Source organism: Mirounga angustirostris, unplaced genomic scaffold (assembly GCF_029215605.1).
Source record: "Mirounga angustirostris isolate CCGP_5_RB_7025 unplaced genomic scaffold, mMirAng1.0.hap1 SCAF_13, whole genome shotgun sequence".
Classification (NCBI taxonomy): domain Eukaryota; kingdom Metazoa; phylum Chordata; class Mammalia; order Carnivora; family Phocidae; genus Mirounga; species Mirounga angustirostris.
This window is the reverse complement of record NW_026991721.1, coordinates 66511841-66538317: the sequence shown is the minus strand read 5'-3', so window position 1 is coordinate 66538317 and position 26477 is coordinate 66511841. Positions and strand designations below refer to the sequence as shown.

Sequence of the window (26477 nt, the reverse complement as noted above, 5' to 3'; positions counted from 1 at the left end):
ATCATATCTATGTTCATCTTTAAACACTAGTAGGACAAGCTAAATGAAAAGGAAAAGAAGGACATGAAGTTTTCCTCCAAGGAGAGTCTTGCATAAGCAGAGACCCAAAGGTAAAGGAGAGAATGATTCATTTTTAGGAACTTGAGATAGAGTAAATGATTCTTAAATACAATAATGTTAGAGGCAAGGGGATATATGTAAGTACAAAGATCTGTGATGGCATTATGTTGACCTTGAGGAATTGGAATACACTGAGGCATCCCCTGCTTCAGTAAGGTTAAATCACTTTCATCAGTTTTCAGTTGTGAACATTTTGATTCATTCCACTTTTTTTCCAAAATGGCAATCCATACATGGTAAATTTTCTTATAAAACAGACATTTCAAAGGGCTCCAGTTTTTTTTAATATTATGAATAAGAAAGAGCTCAACATCTTAATTAAGGCAATGTTGTTCCTGATTAACATGAATCCGTAAGATGAGATCCTCATTATCTGCCTACATATCACCAATTTCAAATTTCCCAAACATTTCCTTTAGCTGAGTTAATATGGATTCGTGGGTTAGCATTAAAAACCACACAAGCTGCAACACCTTTGAGTCTAAAAAAATTATTTATCCAGCAAATTGCTACGTGACAGGCACAGTGGAAGTCACTAAAGAAATAGAAGAAAAACAAAGTCCCTACAATTTGGGAAAAAGGAGACTGTGCTTAATTAGGAGTAAGTATGTGGGCCTAATTTTCCCTTTACTGACCACAAAAGTCAATGTGCTCTGCTGAACACCAATTTAATGGAATTAGAAATCTGTTTGAAGCCTGAAATTTTCATAGAGTTATCAATTTAGTCACCAAGGGAGTGTTCACCCATATTAAGAGAAAGTGGAATGTGACCTGAATTTTGCATCATGATGACACTGTCTTAAGTACAAAACCCTTTCTGTGAGGTCAAGATTAGAAAGAGTAGGCTTGTAGGTCTGCTTGATAACAAGGCTTTGATCTTTCTCATTTTGTTAATCTGTAAATCCAATCACACTTGCTGTTGAGCACACAGATCTCATTCCCTCTCAGCACGGCATCCCTCTGAACTGCTATATGTCTAGACAGAAACCTTCCCTAAGAGAATTCATGTTAAGTCTCATGACTTGGGTTTATTGTTACAAAATGCATCTTAGTCTTAAAGGGAGACAGGAAGAAAATGATAAGTACTGTAAGTATTGTGTATAATTCAGATAGACTTTAAATCACACGATTTTCTAACAGCATATTTATTATATACATTTGTGTGCATGCATGTTATTAAAATTTCCACCAGAAAACAAGTGTTAGCAAATTTAACCCACTGTATTAGATTTATAAAGGCTTCTAGAATTATAGTAGAACAGAAACACAGCATTTACAATAGAAAATAGAAACCACTGAATTGGATTTTCAATTAGTCATTAGGAAGTGGAATTATTCAAGGAATGACATTGAGACAACTTACTAGCTACAAAAAAAAGTCATTACTTCAGTCCTTATACAAAAATCTATTGCCTGTGAATAAAAATTCAGATGTTGGAAATTTGAAAAGTGTCATATTGGAAATTTAGCAGTGTCAAAAATTGCCTGTAAGATAATTTTTAAATAATAGTGAAATTGAGAAGGAAGGACACAGAAAAGTGAATATCATAATGGAAATTATTGAAAATATTGTCTATATAAAAATTTTAAACCTCTTAGGAGAAGAAAATGTTGAAAAGAAGGTTGGGGCGCCTGGGTGGCTCAGTCGTTAAGCGTCTGCCTTCGGCTCAGGTCATGATCCCAGGGTCCTGGGATCTAGCCCCGCATCGGGCTCCCTGCCCCGCAGGAAGTCTGCTTCTCCCTCTCCCACTCCCCCTGCTTGTGTTCCCTCTCTCGCTGTCTCTCTCTCTGTCAAAAAATAAATTAAAAAAATCTTTAAAAAAAAAAATAATGTTGCAATATGTGTCAAAGGACTAATTTCTTGATTCTACGTAAAAAATCTTGCAAATCAATAAGTAAAAGACAAACCAACTTAAAAAAATAGGAAAGGAGCCAAGATTAAGAATAGCAGTTGAGACCTCCTGGGGGGGTTCAGCCAGTTGGGCATCTGCCTTCAGCTCAGGGCCTGATCTCAGGGTCCTGGGATCAAACCCCCTATGGGGCTCCTTGGTCAGCAGGAAGTCTGCTTCTCTCACTCTCTCCCTCTGCCCACCCCGCTCATGTGCTTGCTTTCTCTCTCTCTCTCTCAAATAAATAAATAAAATCTTTAAAAAACAAGAATAGGCAGTTTAGATAGAAATACAAATAACTCATAAACAAATGAAATTTTCTACTTTAGTCATAGTAAAAGAAATACAAATTAAAATATTAAGATTCCATGTTTCACATATGCAATGAGAAAGACCCCAAAGTTTGGTAATGCATAGTGTTGGGATGTTGTGGAGAAATAAGCCCTGTTTGTTGGAGTGTAAATTGAGAAGCTCTTTGGAAGAAAATACCTATATTGACTAAAATATAAAACTATACCTATTTAATCTAGCAATCTTAGTTTTAAAAATTTACCTACTCATGTTCACACATGCAGAAAGATATATGTAAAAAATGATTATCAGAGCTATATTTTAAAAAGAAAAATCTGAAAATAACATTGATTCTATAAATAGGAAGTGTTTACAGAAATTGTGTTACATTTATGCCAAGCAATATGATGCAGCTATTAAAGAATGAGGTATATTTGTATGTGTTAAAATGAACGGAACTCAAGACATATCATTGAATGAATAAAAGCAGAGAAAAGCATGTATAAAACATTTATTTTTGCAAGAATATCACAAAGCTACAGACTCCCATATCTATATACCATGGCAAAATTTGGGAAGAATACATATGAAACTGTTGCTAGCCTTACCTCTCAGAAGTACTATTAGAGCTCTGAGGGGGCAGGCAGACACTTCCTATTGTGTAACTTTTTATACTACTCAGATTCTTCTTATTATATGTATATACTATTTTTCTATAATGAAAATATTTTAAAATATCACTGCATTGAAGATTTTAAATTTGATGACAGAATAATGATATTCATTGTTTAAGTGCTTATTGTGTCAAACACTATGTTATGTGTTTTAAAAACACTATTTCTAGACTTTACCACAACTATGAGATAGTAGTTACTTCTACATTAAATGTTTAGTAACAATTCACATAACTGGTTAAGTGTTACATTTACTCCATTCAAAAGTCTTATTAACCAAATGAGTTGGAAGTTTGGATTCTTAAGGGCCAGTGCCAGGACCTACCACATTTGTGAAAATGGAAATAATTTGCTATCTTCCAGAAGCTTATTGGCTCATTTCTTTGATTTTTAAAATGTTCATGGGAGGGAGAGGACTCCTAATTCTAGTATGATACCATAGCTGGTAATGGTCGAGTCCTTCTGTCATAAACAACTATAACACTGGATAAAATATGTGATATTTTTTTAAGTAGTGTACAAGAGGCAGAATAAAACCAAGACCACCAAATAAAGGAAACAAACGACATAAGCCTCATGATTGTCCTAGTGTTCTGCTCAGAGGCATATTCTTGTCATTAGCACTTGGAGCTAGAGCCAAGAAGAGCACAGGTATCTTGCTGAGGTAGAGGAACAGAGATCAGTTTGGAGGTACTGTGGGAGACTGGAATTCACAGGCAGGGTATTAGAAAGGAGACAGCTGTGCAGAAAAAGAGAGCTCTAGTTGACTGCATAAGACTCCCATTTAATCTTTGGCTGAATACTATGTAGCATTGGGTGAGACTCTGAAAGGCCAAGCAGAAAACAATTACCAGGGAGCTGAGAAGTCAATGGAGATTTCAAAGTTTGAGTTCCAACCACCAAGAGTAATAAAACCTTGTTGAATACCTCAGATAATTGGCACTTTAGAAAGGCCACTCTCAAGATTAGAGCTCTTTTAGCCTAATCCTAACAAACCTTACAGACAAGTCTCAAATGGTCAAGCTGATAAGTAAATTAGCAGCCTGCAAATAAAAAACTTAACTCTCTTTAAACAAGACAAAATATGGCATCTACAACAAAAAAAATCATGAGACATGCAAAGAAACAGAAAAATGTGACTCATAATCAGGAGAAAAATCAATTATATAAGGAGATACAGAAATGACAAAGATGATAGAATTAGCTGACCAGGACATAAAACAGCTACTATAAATATGTTCAAGGACTTCAAGAAACACGTGAGCATAAGGAGGGAACAGATAAAGGATTCGAATAAAAAAGTGGAAACTATAAAAATTTTTTTTGATTGAAAAACATAATATCTCTCCACCCCCTTCCCCTGGTCCCCTATCCCTGGGGCTGTTTGTTTAAAAAGAATAATAAAAGGATTAAAAAAAAAAAAAGAAAAACATAATATCTGAAAAAATTCATCAGATGGCTGATCAGTAAATTATAAACTGCAGAAAAAATATATCAGTAACACTGAAGACAGAAAAAGAGAAACTGTTCAAACTGAGATAGGGAGGGAAAAAAAGAGAATCTCAGTGATGGAAAGAAATAATGGTTGATTTTTTTCAGTTTCCATGAAAAATAAAAATTCATGGTTCTAAGGTCTAACAAGCCCCAAGCAGTATAACAAAGAAAACCACACCAATATACATCATAATCAAAATGTTACAAACCACTAATAAAAAAGTCTTAAAAGTAACAAGCAAGATGAAAGGAAATAATAAAGATGACAACAAAAACCCTTAAAAGAAAACGGAAAATTAACACAAAGTTGGTTCTTTGAAAATGTAAATGAAATAAACTCTTAAAGAAATTAAGAAAGAAAAGACAAAATGTATTACCAATATAAGGAATGGACAAAAGCACATCACTGTATATGGTACAGACATTAAAAGGAATGTAACAGAATTCAGAAAAACTTAATGCCAATAAATTTGATAACGTTGATAAAATGGATAAAAGTTCTTGCAAAAACATAACTTATCAGGGGCGCCTGCGTGGCTCAGTTGGTTAAGCGTCTGCCTTCAGCTCAGGTCATGATCTCAGAGTCCTGGAATCAAGGCCTAGGCCAGGCTCCTTGCTCAGTGGGGAGCCTGCTACTCCCTCTCCCTCTGCCCCACTGCTCATGCTCTCTCTCTCTGTCTCAAATAAATAAATAAAATCTTAAAAAAAAACCTATCTATGGAAAGACCCCAGATGTCCTTTGACAGATGAATGGATAAAGATGTGGTGTGTGGTGTGTGTGTGTATATATATAATATGTATATATATTTTTATATATTTATATTTATATATTTATATTATATATTATATTATATATATAATGGAATATTATGTAGCCATCAAAAAATGAAATCTTGCCATTTGCAGTGATGTGGATGGAACTAGAGGGTATGATGTTAAGCAAAATAAGTCAATCAGAGAAAGACAATTATCATATGATCTCACTGATATGTGGAATTTGAGAAACAAGGCAGAGGATCATAGGTGAAGGGAGGGAAAAATGAAACAAGACAAAACCAGAGAGGGAGACAAACCATAAGAGACTCTTAATCTCAGGAAACAAACTGAGTGTTGCTGGAATGGAGGGGGTGGGAGGGATAGGGTGGCTGGGTGATGGACACTGGGGAGGGTATGTGTTGTGTTGAGCCCTGTGTATTGTGTAAGACTGATGAATCACAGACCTGTATTGTGTAAGACTGATGAATCACAGACTACAACATATAATACATTATATGTCAATAATTTAAAAAAACATAACCTATCAAACTTTACCCCGAAAGAAAGAAAATCTGAATAACATTTATCTACTAAAGAAATTAAATTTATAGTTATACATGAATTTTGCACAAAGAAAGTTATAGGCGCAGATGTATTCTCTGGTAAATTTTAACAAACAATTAAGGAAAAGGGTAATCTTACACAAAATCTTTCAAAAAGAGGCTTCATTGTCTGAGACCAAAATCAAATAAAGAATTTATAGGCAAAACCTAGCAAAGACCAATGTCCTCAAGAATATAGGTTTAACAATCTTTTATGAAACATGAATAAATCAAATGCAGACATATATAAAAAGATAATACATCAAGAACAGCTTAAATTTTTCCCAGGATTGCAAGTTTGATTTACATTAAAAAAAATACTGTATAATTCAACCTATCAGAATAAAAGGGGAAAAATCATATAGCCATTTCCAAATAAAAAATAAAAATTTTAAAATTTTAAAAGGTGAAATTCCATATTCATTTATGGAAAAACTCTCAGTACACTGGAGTAAAACTAAGTTTTCTAAAGCTAATAAAGAGCATCTGTAAAAAACCCACAGTTAGCATCATTCTTTTTTTTTTTTAAGGTTTTATTTAAATTCCAGTTAGTTAACACACAATGTAATACTAGTTTCAGGTGTACAACATAGTGACTCAACACTTCTATATAATACCTGGTGCTCATCACAAGTGCACTTCTTAATCCCCATCACCTATTTAACCCATCTCCCCACCCACCTCCCTCCTGGTAACCATCAATCAGCTTGTTCTCTATGGTTAAGAGTCTGTTTCTTTGTTGGCCTCGCTTTCTTTTTTCCCTTTGCTCAATTGTTTTGTTTTTTAAATTCCACATATGAGTGAAATCATATGGTATTTATCTTTCTCCTTCTGACTTATTTAACTTAGCATTATACTCTCTAGCTCCATACAAGTCACTGCAAATGGCAAGATTTCATTATTTTTTATGCCTCAGTAATATTCTATTGTATATATTATACCACTTCTTCTTTATCCATTCATCAGTCAATGGACACTTTGGCTGTTTCTATAATTTGGCTATCGTAGATAATGCAGCTATGAACATCAAGGTGAATGTATCCCTTTGAATTAGTATTTTTGTATTTTTTAGAGTTAGCATCATTCTTTTTTTTTTTTATTCTTATGTTAATCCCCATACATTACATCATTAGTTTTAGATGAAGTGTTCCATGATTCATTGTTTGTGCATAACACCCAGTGCTCCATGCAGAATGTGCCCTCCTCAATACCCACCACCAGGCTAACCCATCCTCCCACCCTCCTCCCCTCTAGAACCCTCAGTTTGTTTTTCAGAGTCCATCGTCTCTCATGGTTCATCTACCCCTCCGATTTCCCCCGCTTCATTCTTCCCCTCCCACTACCTTCTTCCTCTTCTTTTTTTTTCTTAACATATATTGCATTATTTGTTTCAGAGGTACAGATCTGAGATTCAACAGTCTTGCACAATTCACAGCGCTTACCAGAGCACATACCCTCCCTAGTGTCTATCACCCAGTCACCCCATCCCTCCCACCCCACCCCCCACTCCAGCAACCCTCAGTTTGTTTCCTGCAATTAAGAAAAGGGCTAGTATCCAAAATCTATAAAGAACTCATCAAACTCAACACCCAAAGAACAAAGAATCCAATCAAGAAATGGGCAGAAGACATGAACAGACATTTTTCCAAAGAAGACATCCAAATGGCCAACAGACACATGAAAAAGTGCTCAATATCACTCGGCATCAGGGAAATCCAAATCAAAACCAGTCAGAATGGCTAAAATTAACAAGTCAGGAAACGACAGATGTTGGCGGGGATGTGGAGAAAGGGGAACCCTCCTACAGTGTTGGTGGGAATGCAAGCTGGTGCAGCCACTCTGGAAAACAGTATGGAGGTTCCTCAAAAAGTTGAAAATAGAGCATCATTCTTTTTTTAAAAGATTTTATTTATTTATTTGACAGAGAGAGTGAGAGCACAAGCAGGGGTAGTAGCAGAGGGAGAGAGAGAAGCAGGCTCCCTGCTGAGCAGGCAGCCCGATGTGGGGCTCAATCCCAGGACCCTGAGACCAATGACATGAGCCGAAGGCAGATGCTTAACCGTCTGAGCCACCCAAGTGCCCTGGAGTTAGCATCATTCATTTTTTTATTTTATTATGTTATGTTAGTCACCATACAATTCTTATGTTATCATTATGTTAGTCACCATACATCATTAGTTTTTGATGTAGTGATCCACGATTCATTGTTTTCGTGTAACACCCAGTGCTCCATGTAGTACATGCCCTCCTTAATACCCATCACTGGGCTAGCCCATCCCCCACTCCCCTCCCTTCTAAAGCCCTCAGTTTGTTTCTCAGAGTCCATAGTCTCTCATGGCTCATCTCTCCCTCCGATTCCCCCCCTTCATTTTTCCCTTCCTTCTAATGTCCTCCATGCTATTCCTTACGTTCCACAAATAAGTGAAACCATATGATAATTGACTTTCTCTGCTTGACTTATTTCACTTAGCATAATCTCCTCCAGTCCCATCCATGTTGATGTAAAAGTTGGGTATTCTTCCTTTCTGATGTCTGAGTAATATTCCATTGTATATACGGACCACATCTTCTTTATCCATTCTTATAATTAATTATTAAGTGCATTTAGAATTACTAAAGTGTAATTAGGAAGGTCATAGAATGTAAAATTAATAAAATTTGGGTATATGTACAGAGATGATTATATATACAGTGATAAACAAATTACATTATTCATATATCTTCTCCCATGGTCCAGCCTTTTCACTTTCCTTTGTTGATAGCTTTATTGGGCTCTCTCTTTCCTTTTATGAGATTTCTCATATGACTGGAGGTAAAAAAGGAAAAATCAGCAAAACACAGTAATTTTATTCAAAGTAGTAAGTGATTCTAGACACTACATAAGCCAAATTCTACAATATTAACATGGTTTTAGTCAAACCATGATTTGAAGGACTTTCATGCTTAGTTATGATTATTAATGTCCCAAAGTCCTTTTTATAATAGAATGGTACTTTCAAGATTCTAAGAGTACAGTTCAGGTAATTACCTTATTCTGGTATGATTTACTGTTTAAGTTGAATATGTGGAAACTGTTCCTTAGAATCCCTGATCTTACGTGTCTATTGATTAACTTCATTGCAAGTTGCCTATCTGTTGTTCTGGTGGAGTGGGCTGTGGCAGGGGGCGGGGGGGCGGGGAGCAGGGAATGAACGCTTTAGCAGCCTTGGGAAATATGCTCCTGTGTGCTTGCAGGCTGATGTTTATCAAGTTGATAAAACTTGAATGAGGCTAGTAAAAGGATAACAGTCTTTAGTGAAAAGATTTTACACTTTCCTTATAGGATGTTGAGCTCCAAATGCTCCAAAACAATCTGGAAAAGGACATGAGAGCCTCATGAATTTTTGTGGAGTCTAGGAACAAAATAAGTTTGACATTTTCAGCGTTTAATTGAGACCATATCCCTCCCCCGGGCCTGTGCTTTTCATCTGCATTTAAGAGACACTCCTTTCCAGTTCATCAGAGTGTCAGAAACTCATAGCATCTTATAGGTAGGAAGAATCTTAGGGACCACCCCTCCATCTCTGTACCCAGTACAGTAATCCCTGCCACTATGTTCATGAGTATCCATTCCACTTTATTTGAATATCCACAAATAGGCACTTTATTCTTTCCTTGGGCTACCCATTCATTATTAAAGGGTCTAATTATTATTGCCTCCATATAAATGTCTAGTACCATTGAATGTGCATTGATAACCCAATTCCTAAGTGTTAGTGACAGTGGCATCATTCCAGAGAGTATTTTCATGGAAAAAAAAAAAAAAAAAGCTTCCAGAACACAAAATACTTTAACATAGCAAAAAATATAAAAGAGTAATAGCAGGCATCAATAGGGATTATATTAGGGTCCTACTGCCCTCTGGAGCCTCTCAGTTCTTACTATGTAAAGAACTCCTAGTCTGTCTTGTGGCCAATCCTTGACACCTTCTCCTGCCACCCTGTTTTAGTTACACTCTCACCATGGTGGAATGTAGTAACAGAAATTATTACCATAATTATTACAGTAAGGGCCCCTTAAGAACCTAGAAATGTAATTGGGAACTAGTGAGAAACTAACATTCCCCATCCTACTAAATTCTTAAAAAATGGCAGCAAGGCAAAAAAGTATGCCTTGTTAGAAGCCTTGAAATAATGAATGCTGAAAAATATGCATAGCAGTGTACTCATTGATTTAGTCCTTCAACAAATGTTTATTAAGCAGCTAATATGTGCCACATGTTAAGCATGGTGCTGAGATATAACGATGAGCAAAACCAGTCATGCCTCTGTGGTCGTAGAGTGCAAGTCTAGAAGGGAAACCAGATACTCATTTTAAAAATTAGAAGCAAATGTGAAATTATACCTGAGTTTTGTAGTCTCAAAAAGTGATTTTTGCATGTTGAGGTGATTCAGGGAAAGTGACTCTGAGGATTTGCTTGGTCTGAGATCTGAAGAAGACTAAAAGCATATTAGGAAAAAAGTGGAGGGCAGGGGTATGGGAAAGCTTTTCATTCCATGAAGGTAGCAGCATGTTCAAAGGCCTCGTGTTTGTTTGGAACATGGCACATTTGGGAAATGAAAGAGTAGTGCATTTGAAGAACAGAAATTGAGTAGGATCATAGTGCCTGATGAAGCCTTTCTTTGGTGAAAGTCACATGTTCATTTCATCTTGACCCAATTTTTACTGTCTCTATTGAGTTGGTAGTTCTTGGAGGTTATTCATCTATCCAATTGAATAGTTGGGATCTCTCTCTCTCTCTCTCTCACCTCTAGGAACCATAAGTCCATAGACAAAAAATTAGAGATCATTCTATCCCGAGCTAGAAAATAGATATTTCTAGTTCCAGTCCTTATAGATTCATGGTGACTGCCTGTAATCACATTATGACAGGGATTCTGAGTCATGTCTTTGTCAAGTCCCTTCTTCCCCTTCTCCTGTGCTCAGTCTCTAACTCAATTCTAGTGTTTGGCTATTCTACTTTCCTCCTTTGTCTTGGAAACCAAGAAAGGCTCTGTTCTTCTGATGCTGAAAAGTACTTTGAGATACACTTTCCCCTTGTACATTAACAGTGGAAGAGTCCATTCATGGCATTTACACTGGTGGGTGGTTCTGCCTGGAGTGAATTCTAGAGCTCTTTCTTCTTTTTCAGCTTTTTTTTTTTTTTTTTTTTTGCATCAATCGACCTTTAATGGCGAGCTTGTTTGGAGGTTCTAGCAGGGGAGTGCAGCTACTCCTATACCCTTGACCGAAGAACGGTCCTCCTCTATCGGGGAAGGTCATCCTCTTTGCCCGAGCGCGCAGCTTCGGGAGGGACACACATGGAGCAGTGAGGGAGGAAGGGGACACCCGCCTAGCCAGCCAGATCAGCCGAATCAACCCTGGCGATCAATGGGGTGACAGATGTCGCAGCCAGATCGCCCTCACACCCTCTTTTTCAGCTTTTAAAAACAATTTCGTATGGCCTGGTGCTTTGCAAATCCATGCACAATTTAGGCAAATGTGTACACTTGCTTTAGAAATTTGAAAGGAAACCCTTCCATTTATCAACATTTCTGCTGCTTTTCAGTTTCTTTAAAAGAGAACAACAACAAACCTACAGAAGAAATTAAAAAACCTATCTTGACACTATTCAATATTAACTTCAAGAACTTCAGGTTTTTAAGTTCTGGGAAATCTGGCCACAGAACTTCATTTCACATATTGCATGCTACCCAAGAAAATGAAATATTTAGAAGGTGGAGATTGCTGGAGGCATGAAAAATACCAGTGTTTGCAAAAACTTATAATAGTAAAATATTTACAGTCTTCCCAAATGGAATATTAATAAAAGTATCAGCAGGTAGAGCTTTGGGGTCAGATCTGAAGTCATATTGGCTATTCCATGATTTTTGACATATAGGAGAAGTTACCAAGAATGATGCCAATTTTTATTTATGGTTTATGTTAGTCTTTGGGCAAGTTTGAAGAATTATTTTATTTTATTTTATTTTATTTTATTTTTAAAGATTTTATTTATTCATTTGAGACACAGAGATACAGAGAGAGAGCATGAGCAGTGGGAAAGGCAGAGGGAGAGGAAGAAGCAGACTCCCCGCTGAGTCAGGAGCCGGATGTGGGGCTTGATCCCAGGACCCTGGGATCATGACCTGAGCCGAAGGCAGACGCTTAACCATCTGAGCCATCCAGGCGCCCCTGAAGAATTATTTTAAATGCGTATTGGCATATGTTCATTCTATTTACTTTAAATGTATTGAACTTCCCAACTGATGAAAAGAATATCAATACCCTTCTAAGCTATAGAGTAACTCAGATGTCTGTACTTAAAAGGCAAAAGGAAGATTAGTAAGATCAGCTTCAAATAAAAGATATATATGGAGTCTTTCCACAAGCATGTAAACTATTAATGAATCACTCTAGTGCCTGATACAAAGTAATATAAAGCCAATCTGGTTGCACAGCAGAGGAATATGCTAGCTCTGTTGAGTGCCTAATATGAGTGCCTAATGTGTGTCTATTTGCTGCATACTTTGTACATATTAGGCTCTTTAATATTCACAAAGAAACTTCACAGGGAATGCCAGCCGGATTACAAAGGAGGAAATTGAAGGCCAGTAGGATAAATCACTTGCACAACATGCACATTGGAGATTTGAACCCATGTCTGTCTGACTTAGAAATGCCTTCTCTGTTTTCCACAGCCTGGAAGTATTGGTTGAAAAGACAACTAATTCTCTGTACTTTTTCTGTTTCCTAGCTCAACACCCACAGGAGACCTCTGCTTTGGAAATTTTTCAGCAACTGTGTTTTGAGATTAATGGAGACTTGGAGTCTTCAACTCTTCTGTCATAACTCTCAGCAGAGAGCAATGTGTTTGATGTAATGTGTTTGCACGCTATTTGAAATGGTTTTCTTTCTTCTAGATGTGTTGACCCAGATTCCAACAAACACTCTCTCCTGATTTCAAATCAGATATTACCTCTTCATAATGTATCACTTTTGGTACAGACATCTTGTGGTCTAGAGTATAAGAGACTCTTACAAAAAGTGTCTGGAAGAGGATTTAATGGCCCCTCTGCATGGTCTCCTTCTAAATGTCTGAGTGGAAACTGAAGGTCAGAGAGCTTGTGACTCAGCAGTAGTCACACAGCTGGTGAGTGGCTGAACCAGGATTTTATTTTATTTTTTTAAATTTTTTATTGTTATGTTAATCACCATACATTACATCATTAGTTTTTGATTTAGTGTTCCATGATTCATTGTTTGTGCATAACACCCAGTGCTCCATGCAGAATGTGCCCTCTTTAATACCCATCACCAGGCTAACCCATCCTCCCACCCCCCCTCCCCTATAGAACCCTCAGTTTGTTTTTCAGAGTCCATCGTATCTCATGGTTCATCTCCCCTTCCGATTTCCCCCCTTCATTCTTCCCCTCCTGCTATCTTTTTTTTTTTCTTAACATATATTGCATTATTTGTTTCAGAGGTACAGATCTGAGATTCAACAGTCTTGCACAATTCACAGCGCTTACCAGAGCACATACCCTCCCCAGTGTCTATCACCCAGTCACCCCATCCCTCCCACCCCACCCCCTACTCCAGCAACCCTCAGTTTGTTTCCTACAATTAAGAATTCCTCATATCAGTGAGATCATATGATACATGTCTTTCTCTGATTGACTTATTTCACTCAGCATAACACCCTCCAGTTCCAGCCACTTCATTGCAAATAGCAAGATCTCATTCCTTTTGATGGCTGCATAATATTCCATTGTATATCTATACCACATCTTCTTTACCCATTCATCTGTTGATGGACATCTTGGCTCTTTCCACAGTTTGGCTATTGTGGACATTGCTGCTATAAACATCAGGGTGCACATACCCCTTCAGATCCCTACATTTGTATCTTTGAGGTAAATACCCAGTAGTGCAATTGTTGGATCGTATGGTAGCTCTATTTTCAACTTTTTGAGGAACCTCCATACTGTTTTCCAGAGTTGAACCAGGATTTTAATTCAGATCTGTCTGACTTTAATCTCTTATTCCCTTTTACCAATTCCTAATGAGTAGGGTTCAATCTTATACTTTGCTATATTTTTCTAAGTATTTGGTACAGACTTGATTACATGACATCTATCTAAATAAATAACATTTTGGGGGGTGCCTGGGTGGCTCACTTTTTTGGGCATCTGACTTCAGGTCATGATCTCAGGGTCCTGGAATTGAGCCCCACCTCAGGCTCGCCACTCAGCACGGAGTCTACTTGTCCCTCTCCCTCTTCCCCTCCCCCGCTCTCCCTCTCTCTCAAATAAATAAATAAAATCTTAAAAAAAAAATAAAGTAAAATAGCTCCAGTCACTGAGCCACAGCCAAGGACTCAGCAGCCTCCTCTTCAAGCCCCTTTGTTTCCCAACAATCCATCCCCCCACTTCCGGCCTTCTCCCATCTCTGCCTTCTGTAGGCCATTTCCATGCAGGAAAAGGAATCCTATCGTATGTCCATTATCCAGAATCTCCACTCTTTTGACCCCTTTGCTGATGCAAGTAAGGGTGATGATCTGCTTCCTCCTGGCACTGAGGATTATATCCATATAAGAATTCAACAGAGAAATGGCAGGAAGGTTGCTTGGTTAGGATAAAAAGAAAATAGTGAAGGCCATTAAGAAAAAATTCTCCTGCAATGATACTGTAATTGAGCATCCAGAATATGGAGAAGTAATTCAGCTACAGGGTGACCAGCACAAGAACATATGCCAGTTCCTCATATGCCAGTTCCACTGGACTGGCTAAGGACAACCAGCTGAAGGTTCATGGGTTTTAAGTGCTTTTGGCTCACCGAAGCTTAAGTGAGGATTTCCTTGCAATGAGTAGAATTTCCCTTCTGTCCTTTGTCACAAGTTTAAAAACCTCACAGCTTGTTTAATGTAACCATTTGGAGTCTGCTTTTAACTTGGACTAGTGTAACTCCTTCATGCAACAAACTGAAAAGAGCCATAAAAAAAATAAAAAATAAAAATAAAAACAAATAGTATTTTTAAAAGGTATCTGAATTATTAACTGACTTTCAAAATAATAAGCAGGCTTAAATCATTTAGAAGGAATGAGGGAAGAAAATAACAAATACAAAGGCACAAATAGGTATGAGGGAATAGTGTACAAGAAATGTTCCTTTTGAAGACTTCATTTGTACCTTAATTTATAGCATTCATCATAATCTGCTATACATTTATAATAAGTATGTCTTCTCAACTAGGTTGTCAGCATGCTCCATGTTTCATTTCTCTGTAGCCCAAGTAGCCAACACATCACTGCATGGGTTGCAATTATAAATGTATGCCAAAGCAGGGCAGTGAACACTATCCTCTCCTGAAGCTGGGTGGTATGGAAGGAGTATGAGCTTTGGAGTTCAGGAGATTCTCCATTATCTAGCTGTGTGCCTTAATTGCTCATCTGTGAAATGGAGCTAATAATACTTTGCTTGCTGAGAGGTTGAGAGAACTAAATGAAAAACTTAGCTAGGTTGCCCATCATAAACTTGAATGAAACAAATTTCAGGAGTCCATGCCATGCCCTCTTTTCTTGCTCCTCTAAGCAAAGGCTTAAGGAGTCTGGCTTTCCCTAAGCCAAATTGTCCTCTCTCAGCACCCCATGCAGGGACTGCAAGCCTATTCCCTATAATTATCTTTCATCTCCCAAGTGTCTACCGCATTTGACTCCAAGCATAGACCTATTCTAAAGTATTTATCCCCTACCCCTGCCCCATCATCTGTGCTCTGTTTGACTCTCATCTAATATGGACAGGGATGTTTCATGCCTTCAACTTAGCTACTACTCTCTTAAGTCAAACAAGCTGCTTTCTTTCCAGGTCCCCACTAGAGCAATTCATTCCCAACTCATACCTGGGGGTGCTTTTATTGTTCTCTTTAAATAAACTCATTCTGTTCTCCAAGCAGCCATTTCTTTTTCTTCTTCTTCTCCTCCTCCTCCTCCTTCTTCTTCTTCTTTTCTTCATCTTCTCCTTCTTCTTCTTCTCCTTCTCCTTCTCCTTCTTCTTCTTCTCCTTCTTAGTTAGTCACCATACAGTACATCATTAGTTTTTGATGTAGTGTTCCGTGATTCATTGTTTGCATATAACACACAGTGCTCCATGCAGTATGTGCCCTCCTTAATACCCATCATGAAGCAGCCATTTCTTTTGAACTCTATCAACCCCACAAAATGGGGCCAGAGGGTGCTGGCAAAACAGCACATTTCTTTTGCAGAAATTGAAATGACTTAATACATTGATAACTGATGGCTGCTCCAGGAGGCTCATTTATAATCAGAGCTACATAATCCTTTCTTCTTTGCAAAAAAAGGAAATTCAATATATTTATAGTTCTTGCTCTTTCATAATACTAAACATTTTATCTATATTACCTTCTCAAATGCTATGGTGAGTAAAAAATACATGTTACAAATGTAATATATGCATGTATGTATGTACACATACATATGTATATATATGTGTATATATATTATATATATTCACATATGAAAAAATAAAAATTTCATATATAAGTCATCCTGCATGGTTCACACAAAACAGTAGACATACTTGATGTTATTTTAACATTGTTTCCACAAATTTGAATATGAAGTGAATATGATTAATGCCAGGCAAGACAATAAGGTGCCACGGGCATTTCTTTAACCAACACAACAGAATTTATATGTTCCCATGATTGTGGTACATCTATCTTAAAGTGGTCCTTTTAAGAGGCAGCACATTTGATGCAGTATTTTCATCCTTCATCAGTAATACGTTGGATCTATTTTTAGGGAATCTATCACATTTAAGATAATACATTATTAAGGTAATTATCATCATTATCATTAAAATAGCTGGCATAGTAAATACATATTGGTTTTGGCTGTCTATCAAAACTCCTTTACTCTGGGAATAGCATGTCCTTTTTCTGCAAAACTCTTTCTTCTTCCCTCACACCCTACCCCTCCACCTCTGACTGGCCCTCTTGTTAGTAGTGAGGTTATCTTGTTATCAACACTGTGCCTCCCATCCACAGTTGACTGGTCCTGCAGAGGGCTCCTGACCTTATCTAGGCCAATCAAACCCCTTCCTAGCATATTTTTTAATAAGAACTGGTAAAAGGACCAAGTCACCTTTAGTAACTAAAACTCTAAGAATGATAAGATTTGATAGCTGCTACTGTGATATTTCCTGACTTATGAAAGAATTGGTCTTCAGTAAGAGAGAAACAGAGTGAAGCACTGAGGAAAGATGAAAAGTGCACTGGCACCTAAGAGCTAGCTACATCTCTGCCACTAATACCACTATCAAGATCACAGAAACAACAGGTTATATATGGAGCATCCATGGAGCAGTATACTAAATGTTTTATGCTCATTATCTCATGATGCGAGTTTATAAATCTTGTACCATGGTCTTTAACTTCAATAAGCTTATAGTCTGCCATGATGACTGAACATGCAAACAGATAATTTCAGTAATATCAACAGGGTCTGTTAGAGTTATGTAGTACTGAGCAAAAGTGAGAAATATTGGGCCAACTTACTGGAGACAATGATCAGGACCTTCTTGTAGAAAATGTCATCCAAATACAAAACCCAGTTCAGTTCACTCACCATTGCAAGAACAATCCAATCACATAATCTCATTGATTAATTAGCAAGTGGGTTAGGGAGCAACCATGTTGAGTGGTATTCATTCTTCCTCTATGCCCATGATAAATATGGCATAAAAATAATTGGAATCAAGGTCAGGGATTTTAAATCTATATATTTTCCTTGATACCAAAGCACCAGACTCTGAATCTCCTCCTTTTGTCTGCATTCTTGGGGATGTCTGTTAGATGTCTGGTGTCTTGGCAATGATGAAAAGTAAGGAGAGAATGGAATAAGGTGAAATTTAGATGTTCTAAGGCTACCCCAAGCCAAGAACCTCCCTTACTAATACTCCTAGCATTCCTATGTAATGATTTTTTTAAGGAAGTAAAAATTTAGGGTTTTTACCCCTTCATGTTAGATAAACAGTAAATTAACACAGTCTAGATGAGAGAGAGAGCAGGGTAGGGCTGGTTTCATAACCATGTGGTCTCTGCAGGTGACTTTGAAGGGCCTCTCTCCTGGTTTAATGTGCTGCTGTTGTTGTCTTGACATTATTACTAATTTTTTAACAAGAGGCTCCATGTTTTCATTTTGCACTGGACTAGTCCTAGAATGCATATACTAATACAATGCCTGGCACACAATGACTGTTTAGTAAGTGAATAAATTCATGAGTGAATAAAACTTTTTCCTGAAAAATAAGTTGGAAGTTTCCAAGTAAGAAAAGAACATGGTCAGTACAAAAAAAAATTTTTTGTGCAAGAGCACAGAGGAGAAAAGGACTTGTATGATTCAGGAAGTGGCAAGAGGTTTGGTTCATGGCTGGATACCAGCCTGTTGGGGGGTCTGTTAGGGAGAGATAAAGTTGGAAAAAAATAGATGATGAAAATTTTGAAAGCTTTGGATACCATTCTAAAGAGTTTAGACATTATTCTATGGCTTACATAATTTGTGTAGGTTCATTAAATAGGTAAATGACAAGGATCAGACATGAATTTTAGAAAGTTTCTCTGGATGGTAACAGACTAATGGCTAGATAGGTTTCATGGATACTTAAGCAGTAGAGGGATGTGCAGGATTTAAAAATAATTTTCCCTCTACCTTTCTTAGTTCTTGACTGATAACCCCTATAATAGAAGACAGACTAATAATAGAAAAACAAACAGAAGTTTATTGATGTGCAGCTCATGTATACATGGAAGAGATCCAGGGAAAAACGAGTAATTCTCTGGGGTGGTTTAAAACTCTGGCCTAAATACAATCTTTAGCTAAAGACAAAAGAAGAAAGGTGTGTGTGTGGGGGAGGTCATTTGTGGGGAGTTTACCATGAAAAGCACACTAAACAATGATAAGCTTTATTATACAGGTTTAAGTTGGTACCTTTTCCATTGATAAGATTCTTTTGTGATTTAGTTATCTTTCTCTTCCTGATAAAAAGAGGATCCCTTACATAAAGAAATTTTCTTTACAAATACAAAAGTGACTTCTACTGTTTTCAGAGCTTTTCCTGTGTCTGCTGTGTCTCAAAATAATGAGCTCAAAGTAATCTTTATGCCAAAAAGGTTTATTTTGGGGTTACATATTCTGCTACTATTCACCTCTCAATCATGTTTTTCAGTTTTCACCACTGGTTTACCTGTATTTCCTTTCTGGGTAGTTGATTTTTTAAATGCTATATTAAAGAATATATACTTTTAAATTTTATTTTTTCAACTTTTTGTTGCTAAAATATAAAAATAAAATTAGTTTTTTAAAATTATTGACTTGTCTCTGTAATGAACTATACTTACATTGTTATACATGATGATTCAACTGTTTTTAAAGTTGAAATTAGCACATTATTATTTTGTATCTGTTCACAAACATTGTATTTAGTCTATATAGTAGTTTATTTAGAGAATTCTGTTATACAGTCAGTCCCCCCAAAAGTCTCAGCTATACACATTCCTGGATGTCTCCACTTAAAGGTTTAATAATCATCTTAAACTTAACATAACCAAACATGAGCACCATATTTTCACTCCCAAATCTGCTCTACCCACAGCCCTCCCCATTTCGATTGATAGCAGCTCCATCACTTCCAGTGGCTTCAGCTAAAACTCTTGGAGACATCCTTGACTCTTTACTGTGTTTACATTCCACAGCCAATCACAGATCCTGGTGATTCTGCCCACTAAAATATATTCAGACTCTAATTCAACTTTTAGAAACTGACCTAAAAACAAAGGTTAAAATATTTAATATCATTATTGAAGTAAATATAAGAACTCTCAGCTTTGATAGGAAAAGTAAAGCTTTGGGTGACAAAACTTGAGACAAAGGTAAAGGCAGTGTTATCCTAGTCTTTCCAAGATCAGATTTAGGACATGTTGTCTGTAATAGGTAAAAGAGTAAATAGGTATTTGTGTATTTTTTAAGTTATTTAGGTTGAACCCTGAAATTGTCATTTTTGTGGGTCAATATGATTGAATATGAGTGAATTCATATGGTTTAATGAAATATAATTTTCTATCAACCTAGAGAAAATGAAATAATTAAGTGTAGCATTCTTATATATGGAAGTAATCATCAGAATAAATAAAACAAATATTAATAAATGCATGTAGACAGCAAGATACTTTATAGTTAAAGCTTTCAGTTTTTTTGAAAATTAAAAAAATATCCATCTGTGGGCTTATTATATATAAGGATTTAGGAGACTCTTCTGTGTACAGATATTTAAGCAATCCCTTGGTGTAAATTTCATTCCTCACTCCTGTCCTGTATTGTATCTACCATCTCTGCACCCAGAAATACTCAGGGTTTCGGGTGGATAACTACAACCCTTCAGCTTGTCTCCACAACTTTACTTTGCTCTGTCCCCATTCAGCATTCAGTGCTCTCCTTTCTGCCTTCCTTCATTCTTAAATTTGTTGATATCCTTCATCTATTGATGCCTCCATTATCTTTACTATCACTTCAATTTAATTTCAAGTAATGAATTTTTATCCTGGTCTGCCATATCTTCCAGTACAAAAGGCAGGCAAAGTAAGAGCTCCCACATTTCTCCTTATGCAATTCTAGATGTGGATTGTATGCAGGAATGAGATGGAACCCATAACAAAGTGAAAGTGTCACTTTAAAATAAAATCTATTTAATCTTAGGCAATATACTTAACCTCTCCAGCCTGACTTCCTTATATACAAGTAGCCTAAGTTACATGATCTTTGAAACCTTTTCTAAAGATTCCATGATTTTATAGGTTTTTATGTTATGTAAAGTTATATAAGAATATATGAAAATGATTCTCTCTATAATTCCACTATACTGTGAGCTCTTAGAAGTCAGGTACTTTTTCTTCTTCACTTTTCTGTATCTAATACCTAGAGTAATGTCCTGTACATGCAAGGTCTTTAGCAAATATTTGTTAAATGAATAAAAAATATAATATTCCATCACATAATTTATATAGGTTTTGTATAGTTATTATAGCCAATAAATACTCTTTATGCCTTTAACACTATGAAGTTCTCTCTAATAGTTAGTAGGACTTTAGAGGAAAGGTGTGATATCTGCCCTTAAGTACGACATATTCTGGCAGCAGAAATATAGAGAAACAAATAACACACACACACACACATACACACACGAGTATAGAATGTTGTCATGTATGAAGTTAATATGATGTAGGAGAAAGAGTATGAGCTTTGGAGTCAGACAAACCTGGTTCGAATCTAGACCCTGCTGTTTAGCTACTCTGTCAGCTTGGAAGGCTTACTTGGCTTTTCTGTGTTTCTTTTACAGAGATCATACTTTGTTTCAGAAATGTTATGAGGATTATATTACATAATATATGCAAACAACTTCACACATTGCAGGTGCTCAAAAATCCTATCATTATTAATATTATTACCAATGCACACACAGTTGGGAAAAAGTTTAGGTTGAGTAAGTTAGGAATAGCTTTTCAGATGAGTTGATCTTGAGCTAATTCTTGAAAGATAAAAAGAAATAAATGAGGTAGGAAAAAGTAGATAATTAGCCCTGGGCAAAGGAAAGAGCACATGTGCTTTGGGAGGTCATGGGTGTTCATGACAAGTGGTTCTGTTTGGCTCCAGCAAAGTAAAAGCTACCTGCAGGAGGCATTCAAAGAGCAGATGGAGGAGAGAGCGAACTCAGGGACTCCTCTGCCTGTGCCTTCTTTCTTCTTTCTGTACTTACTGGGCAGAGGGCGGCACTTCAGTGATTTCCTGACCTAATAACCAAGAGTTCTTTCATTTGGAGAAAAACATAAGGTCATATTCTTTTTACACACATATTTTCAAACTTTGAAAACTATTGTTGGTAAGAGGAAAACAAATTAGTGAGTGCTGTGTTCTGTATGGTTTTCCCTTTAGAGCTACATGGGAGCTAATTAGGGAGAAATCTTTCCTTAAAGTAGTGTTATCTACTTTGAACACTGCAACCCTGTACTTGCAGACAGCACTAATTTTCAGTGGTATCTCCTTGGAAGTAGCCCATGCCTTTATTGTCTTTTTGTTCTATCAGTTGAGTGTGCCATACTTAATTCCACCTTTCAGGCAACTAATACATCGGATTAAGTATTTGAGAAGTTAGTTCTAATATATTACATTTAGGACAAAATAATCCTCTTTCCTCCTCCTTCCCTTATAGCAATGCTAGGCCTGATTCTTTACATGATGCCAGGTGTGAGGAAGGAGCAGGTAGGGAAGTCTCTTCTCTAAACACCTTGCTCTTGAAGGTTTACCAGAAGGCAGCTGATGAAGAAAGAAGGGTGTAAGTTAGTGTATCAATGATGCTTTTACATACATAATTGATTCATTCCTCCTAACTTCCCTTCAAGGTATCCATTCTAATACTCATTCAACACAGAGAGAGAACTGAGGGTCAGAGAGACTAAACAGTATGTCCACACTCACAAAGATGGTGGTAGGACAGGTATTCAGACAGAGGTTTGTCTAACTCCAAAGCTGATGTTCTTTTCATTATCACAGTACTCTCTCCTTTCCCTGGCTGTTCACAACTTACTGCATTTCATCAATTATGAGACACTTTTTTTTTTTTTTACATTATAAGCCTATTGGAAAAGCACATACATAGTGTGCTACGATTGCTGTTAGCAAAAGAGAGTTGTAACTATATGTCATTGCCTGTGTGTGCACAAACTTGGGTGTTGTTCTTAAAGCATGATTTGGTAATTGCAGTCTCTTGATGTTTTTACCACAAGTCACTTAAGGAACATTTAATGAAAGGATGAGTCTTAGTTGTTTTCTGAAAACCTTCCCTGATACAAGGTAAAATCAAGAAATCACTACCATTATAACATGTAGAATGAGAGTCTGGGGCTTGGAAGAAAATCTCAAAGAAAATTTTGAGCACTTTTCAGAAATGCTGCATCATCAATGCCCTTGATGGCACAGGAACATTGTACAGAAAAGCAGTAATTAAAAGATTCTTAGACCAAAGTTATTCAGAATAGTCAAACTGGTTTTGCTCACATTGTTATTATATTTTTGCTTGTATTACTATTTCCCTTTATATTCCTATTCTGTAAATTGCTATATGCTAAAAATCTATGTTCAAAACACATCATGTGGTCCTTGGATCCATTCATGAGTTTTCTGTCTCGCTTTAGCCAGATGTTTCCCAGAACAAAGTTTGGCTATGACAAAATTAGCCACCATGTTTTTGAGATCCTATTGCCTTCAAGTAGTGTGCTACAGCATAAATTATATCCTTTAATCCTAACAACAATCTTGTCACGTAATTATTATCTTCCTGATTTTACAGAAGAGGAAATAAGAATTAGAGAGGTTATATAATTTGCCCATGTTCATGCCACTAGGAAGAGACAGGATTTTTAACCCAGGGTTTTCATATGTAACAATCTTGCTGTTAAACATTACATTCTATTACTTTTCAAATATTTTCTGGACATAACACTAGAAGTATAGCACTTTGCAGAGCACATGCAAGTACTAGTCAGCTTCTGGCTAATTAAATATCCAATTTCTGTTTTGCCCACTGAAGGAAGAAGGCAAGAGTACCCAGAGCGGGCGCCTGGGTGGCTCAGTTGGTTAAGCGACTGCCTTCAGCTCAGGTCATGATCCCACGGTCCTGGGATCGAGTACCACATCGGGCTCCCTGCTCTGCGGGGAGCCTGCTTCTCCCCCTCCCACTCCCCCTGCTTGTGTTCCCTCTCTCGCTGTGTCTCTCTCTGTCAAATAAATAAATAAAATCTTAAAAAAAAAAAAAGAATACCCAGAGCAACAGTGAGTGATTAAGTAAAGATGCCCAGCTTTTTTTTTTTTTATAGCACAGGAGGATCAGGCAGACTTTGGAGTCAAACATACCTAGGTTTGAATCTCTAATAAGCCACTCATGGGAACGCAAGAACTTGGCAAGTCATGTAGCTTCTCAGAGTCTCATTTTTATGTAAAACGGGTATGATAATCACAAGTCAGCAGGGTTTTTGATTGCCTTAGAGGAGATGATGAATGTGATTTTTGTCACACTTAGCACACTAACACAAAGTCACCATGGGGAGACAGTTCTCTTTTCCCTTTTCATGGAGTTAGTTTTGGGCTGAGTATCTCAGTCTAATTTTAGTCTTAGTCCTTTTTTTCAAGAAAGTTAAAGTGGCTAAGGAAAATTATTTTCTATTTCTTCTGCTCCCAAACTGGGTGGCACGTGTCATCTTTTATTTATTCAACACATATTAATTCAGCACAGTGATATGCCACACAATATGCCGGGCATCAGTATAAAAAGAAAAAAAAGCAAGAGCTTTGGCATCAGGATGTTTTGTGAGAGCCCTGGCTCCTTCACATGGTACAATTGTGGACAATCAGCTCATTTTTCTGAACCTCACCTTGTTTATATAAAGTGAATAATAGTGTCATTTTTCTAGGGCAGCTGTAAGGATTGGGAGAGATAATCAAAATAAATTTTTTTTCACTAAGAAGGAGCTAGTGTAATAGCTAGTTCCTCTGACCTTGATAGTCTTGGGTAGACTCAAACTACCTATTAGAATCAAACAGTTTGACTAGTTGCAAACCAACTGATCATATGTTGGCAAATCCTTAACGTTGGGCTCTCTTGGGTAGGGCCGATCTCTGGTATGGCGTTTGATGATTTCCATGGTGTAAATCCTTCCAGGCAGCTCCAGCGCACCACTGACCACTGTTTCTCTTGCCTAACCTTGACAGCATGCAGGCCCATCCCTTGATTTCCCATGTAAGGTAGCATATTCACAGGTTCCAGGGATTTGAGTGTGGACATCTTTAGGGGCCATTTTTCTGCCTATCAAAAATGGCAACCATTTATTATGCTTTCTGGGCATTACCTTATTCTCTCAGCAACATCATTGTGTACAGACTCTTATCCCCATTTTGCAGAAGAAACTGTGGCTCAGAGAGGTGAACTTGCCAAAAGTGACCTAGCCAGCCAGCATCAAACAGGTTTGAGCTAAGTCATTTAATTCCTGAGTCTGTGTTCTTATCCACCTCCCTCTGCTGTCTCCCCTATCAAGGATTCAGTAAACCAGCTCCCTGGCTTAGCTGAGAATTTCCATGGAAAGAGTTGGTTTGCTGTGGTGGTGGTAGTGGTGGAGGGGGATTTATTCTGAGGTGCATGGTGTGATTTAGAGTGGATGCTAAAAGTGAAAATTGATTCAGGTGGCATATCTGATCAGTGGTGACCTCTCCCCCTCCCCACCCAGTAACCAGAGTAAATCCACTAAGTGTGTTTCTAGGCTTTTACTAGGGTTATTTCATGAAGCTTTGTCCACCACAGTCACACATAGAAAAACAAATTAAAAAAAAATTAGTGAAAATTAAATGAATCCTCTCCAAACAGCTGTATTGGAACTTGAAGCTATCTTACAGAGCAGTAAATATAGGGAAAATAGAGTAAATTCCACCTTTAATCTCGGGCAGATTTATTGTCATCTTGGGGAGAAAGAGAAAGCTTAAAAAAAAATACCTTGTAAAACCATTTTCTGAAAAATAACCCAGATGCTCCCTAAGAAAATAGGTTAACTGAGTTTCCATGAGAATGGTCCATGATGCTGAGATTCTATGGCCAACAGGAAAAAGTGACCACAACAGAGAGACCAAAATGAGTGTAGCTATAGAAACATCTTGTTTCACAATCACATCCTATTCTAATTGTTCCTTTACATTTCGGACCTCACCCCCCATTGTATTTTGAGGACAGGAACTAACTTATTTAGTTTGTATCCATGTCATTTAGCCTAGTGTTTAATTGGAAGTATGTGCTTCATCAGTGTTGGTAGAATGCAACTGAATATTACATTATCCTTGTGGAGTGGTTCCCAAATGTAATCTGTGGATTGGTAGACTTAAAATCACCAGAGGAGATCTGAAAAATATAGTTTACCTATATTTATCATAGAGGTTCTTAAGTATAAGATCTACAATGAGGCCCAAATGCTTGCATTTTTATAAAGCCATACAGGGGATTCTGAAATGCACCCAAGTTTTAGAACCAACACTTACTCCTATACCAAAATCCATAGGCAGCATGCTAGACTCACATTTGACAAAAGTCACACTTGAGTTAATATCACCTGTGAAAAAGCATAGGGAGAATTTTTTTCATTCATTATGGGCCTCCTATGTGCCCTAAACTGGGCCAGGGGAAGTCAGGAATACCAGAATGATAACCCCTATCTCTGAAACATAAAATTATTCTAGAAAACTAAGGATATCTTTACTACCCAGATCTGTCTGATTGCCTTAGCAAACTTCAGGTAATAACTTGTGTTAAAGAGGGTGGTTGGAAAGTGTTGATTTGGTTCAAGGACAGTGCAAACTTATGGCATGAATGGAAGATTGGTGCCAGTTACCACTGAAGGTGGTGCTGCCTGACCCAATTCCAGCCACCCTTGTGTTTGTTGAGCAGCAGTGTCCTTGTTATGGACATTGAAGCATGAGCAGCAGCATGGGCACCACTCACATGATTTGGCTTGATATACTTTT

General features: G+C 37.2%; 1 pseudogene; it reads left to right on the top strand.

The window, feature by feature from the left end:
- The first annotated feature begins 13442 nt into the window (after positions 1-13442).
- On the top strand, positions 13443-16271 carry LOC123856695 (eukaryotic translation initiation factor 1-like; annotated as a pseudogene).
- The last annotated feature ends 10206 nt before the right edge of the window (positions 16272-26477 follow it).